Raw genomic sequence first — 4,200 nt, forward strand, 5'->3', positions numbered from 1 at the left:
GAATTTAAAAAACTCCCAAATATCCGTTTTCACATTTTTCACTTCAAATAATTCAACATTTTTCCAAGTTGTATTCATGTCCAAACATTTTTTTAAAACGGACTAAAAAGGAAGTACAACAATAACAATATACTCAGTGAGATCCCACAAGTGGGGTTTGGAGGGGGTAGAGTGTACGCAAACCTTACCACTATTTTGTGGAGGTAGAGATACTATTTACTAAAGACTCTAGGCTCAAGTACAACAAATAACAAGAAAACAATGTAGAAATCATAAAAACTAAACAGTGCAAAGCGAAAGGAACAGACCTAAAGAGAAGTGAGACAAACAAATTGAAACAGATTCAAATTTCACATGTTTTATGTTCAAATACCCAATAAAATTTTTTAGAGAGAATAATGAGAAACATTTTAATAGTTGGGGCAAAAGGGAAAACTGAAATGACAAATAGCAAGTAGGAAACAACTCTATATGCAGAGCCCTTATGCATGGGAATTATAATCAATAACATACTATGTATAGAAAAAGATAATAGAACTGGCTGTAAGAAAAACAGATGTTTTTTTTCTGTGGGAACATTTTTATATGATATGCATGGTTCTGCACTAACAAATAAAACTAGTAAATGTACATAGCATAAGGACCAAGTGTAGCTCAAATCCCACAACAGAGTAGCCACACATAACATCCATTTTCATTTGGTGGTGATTTTGTAGACAATCTGCAGAATGACAATATTACATGTTAATAGATTAAGAAATCTGCTTATTTGCAATGTTAGTTGCCATTATCTAGAGGGAACGCAATCAGATTAGATCCCAGACTGGTAGATTCATAGAAGACAGAGTATGCGAGGAGTTTGCCATCCACATACATAGCAGAGGGTACCAACATTAAAAATTGGCAAGCTACCATGGACACTCTCATCTCCTTCCTCTGATGGCATAGCTGCATTTGAAGTTGAACGGAGCTGTAGTGACAATCACTAGTAGTATTAGGTGATGAGAGTGAATTGTAGTAAGATATCAATATTAGCCTGAAACATCTACCAACCCTTAATTAAATTCAATTCAACTATTACAAGGCCAAAAAATTTCCACCCTAAAAATCTACCTCATGCCAGTACCATTTTCAGTCTTGAGAAGTCAGAATCAGGAACTGAAACCAAGTGAAAAGAAAACCTGTTGGTCAGTCATTTTGATAAGATGTATCTTTGATTTTCTTTATGACCATGACTCTGTACCTAAATCAAATCTATTTTTCTTGGACTCTCCAAAATGCCGATGGGTGCGTGTCCTCCAAAGGTACTGCATTTTCAGAGGATTTGACACAGGTGCAGCTAACATTTTTGAAGAGTCCAAGCAAAATAAGTTCAAATACAAACTATAATCTTTTTCCAAAGTTCCATCCCAGTTTCACAGCATCATAGCTTGTCTAGTCAGTGAACTCTATGACCAATTAGAGTATAAAAAATGTCTATACATCCTGGCAAATGACCTAAGCTCAACAGTATCCAAAACATCGTATAGGCATTAGTTTCATGAAATCGCTGCAATCCCAAAAGAGAAATGAGTGTTAGGAAAGAAGAAGTTTTTAATTAATTCTCTCTTAAATTCCACATTCAATCACAGATACGTTAAATCTTCTAAACTTGATGCTAACAGTATCACCAGAACTCAAAGATCAAATCTTTATACCTTTGCCAATCAATCTATCAGATATGTGTAACAGTAAGGCATCAAATCACAGAAGGCATCAGTAAAATCTTGGAGGGTGTTATGAGCAAACGTTTCTAGATATATAAAAGTGTTCACAAGAAACCAAAGATCAAATCTTTATAATTTTGCCTCGCAGTCTATCAAATATATGCAACAGTGTGGCATTAAATCACAGAAGTTTTCCGTAAAATCTTGGAGGGTGGACATTGATAATTTAACGAGGAAGAGTTATCTTACATACTTCTTCATGTCAAATCACCAAATATGATTTTTCCCAGTTCATTTCATAAAAGAAAGACTTGGAACGTGTTACAGTAAAAGAGTTTCTATATATATAAAAGTGATCACAAAAATCAAAGACAAAACCTTTAACATTTTGCCACTTAATCCATCAAATATATGTAAGAAGGCATCAGTAAATCGCATAAAGCATCAGTAACAGCTTGGCGGTTACAAAGATTATGTTACATGCTTCTTTGTCTAATAAAATCAGTAAATCAACAAACATGATCCTCCCCTGTTCATTTCATAAAACCATGATTGACCAGGAGTTGAAAAAATAAATACTTCAGAAAATCTTATGATTAAATATCCCAACTATAACTAGAACTTGAATCATATAAAAAGGATAAAATAAATTGTATCTCTAACTGCAATCTAAATCAAACATCGATAATTCATTATTGGCATCACAATACACAAATCTCACTTCCAGCATTCACTACTCAACTAATGAAAACCTCCTATGTCCCGTGAACTACTCCCTCCGCTCACTTCTACTTACAAATGTTTTGCTTCAGAAGAGTCAATTTTACTAATTTTCAGAGCTATATCGAATTAGAATAATTCAATATTCTAAGTTCTAAATTCCAAAGTTTGACAACTATACTAAAAATACTATAAATTGCAATACTTTTTCATAACATTCATCAAAAAATATTAGTCAAAATCCCCATAATTTAACTCTCGAAAAGAAAACAAGTAACTATATTCATGTATGTGTGTGAGTCTATATAAAAACAAGATCTAGCAATTGAATCACATGCTCACCAATCTACAAAGTCAGATCCAGGCAAATCCAATCTGAAATACAAATTACAAAACTCATCCACATATGCACACACAAACATAATTAATAATCCGAATCAAATCGAACAAATTAAACCTGAGTCGAAGCAAATCGCCAATACTAGATCGATCTAAACCGAATCTAAATTAGCTGAAATCAATCCGAAATCTTCAATTCACAGCTGTCTCCAATTCAGTTGATGCAAGGCAGGACCCAAATTTCGCCGCTAATCAAAATATATTCGTCGTTGACAACTTAGTAGAATTAACACCGCCGTCGTCCGTCATTATTTCCGGCGCCGGCGAATGAGGTCCCGACCTGCACCAAGCGAATAAGAGGCGGCCGCAAAAAAGTTAACTGAGCACAGGGCAGAGATCAGAGTTATGGCTAAAGGAAGAAAAGATCTTATTTATAGCTAAAATGAACGAATAATATGAAGACGCGTGGAGGGAAGATAGATATTTTTGGGCAAAATTTGGAAAAAATCGAGAGGGAGAAAAAGGGTTTAAAATTGTGACATACTATCTCCTGTCCACTTTGCATTTTGATGATTTCTTTTTTTAGGGTCAAATAATAAATATTTTGATTATTATTTTATAATATACTTTTTCACCATATTGATATGCAAAAAATTATTTTCTCCGTTTCATAAAGAGTGATCTGGTTTGACTTGACATGGAGTTTAAATAAATAAAAAAAACTTTTGAATCTTGCGGTCCTAAATTAAAGTTATGTCAAATGTACAAAATTATCCTTAATCTTGTGGTCTTAAACATGCCACGTGGAAAGCAAAAAATAAAATGTTACCAAAAAAGGAAAGATGTCATTCTTTTTTAAACTGACTAAAAAGGAAAGGAGGTCATTTTTTGTGAAACGAAGGGAGTACAATTTATAATACTTTTCGCATAGTTTTTGAATATCTTATTTTTTATTTAAAATATCAAATTAATGTAATATGATTCACTTTGAAAGTTAGTCAAATTTCACTTTTAATTATCATGTTGCGCTTTTCGAAAGTCAATTTGACTAATTTTCAAAGTTAAATTAGATTACATTAATTAGACATTCAAAAACTATACGAAAAGTACTATAAATTGCAAGTTTTTGCATATCAATATGATGAAAAAATACATCGTAAAATATTAGTCAAAGTTCTTATAGTTTGACTCTAAAGAAAATGATAACAATTAAAAATGAACAGAGTAAACATATTTTCAATAAACGTGTCAAGTGTAAATATGATTAGTAAAAGTAAACGAATAAAGTAGGGAACTCAATTCCCACTATTGACAAATGCTTGAGCCATATCAAAGGAAGAGTTGTTAATATTCCAAGTTATGATTTGTCTATCAAAAAAAGTTTCTCTATGATATTTTTCGATTAAAAGGTGAAAGAAGAGATATTTTTTAATCA

At 32.4% G+C, this 4,200-nt stretch overlaps 1 long non-coding RNA gene across 1 annotated transcript; it reads right to left on the reverse strand.

Moving 5' to 3' along the window:
- Positions 1-551: 551 nt before the first annotated feature.
- On the reverse strand, positions 552-3,164 carry LOC125851102 (uncharacterized). The gene is made up of 3 exons (XR_007444886.1): positions 2,884-3,164; positions 2,769-2,801; positions 552-1,158 (listed from the first exon to the last, which is right to left on the reverse strand). It is a non-coding gene; the product is annotated as an uncharacterized LOC125851102 (long non-coding RNA).
- Positions 3,165-4,200: the final 1,036 nt, after the last annotated feature.

Source organism: Solanum stenotomum, unplaced genomic scaffold (assembly GCF_019186545.1).
Source record: "Solanum stenotomum isolate F172 unplaced genomic scaffold, ASM1918654v1 scaffold222, whole genome shotgun sequence".
Lineage (NCBI taxonomy): Eukaryota > Viridiplantae > Streptophyta > Magnoliopsida > Solanales > Solanaceae > Solanum > Solanum stenotomum.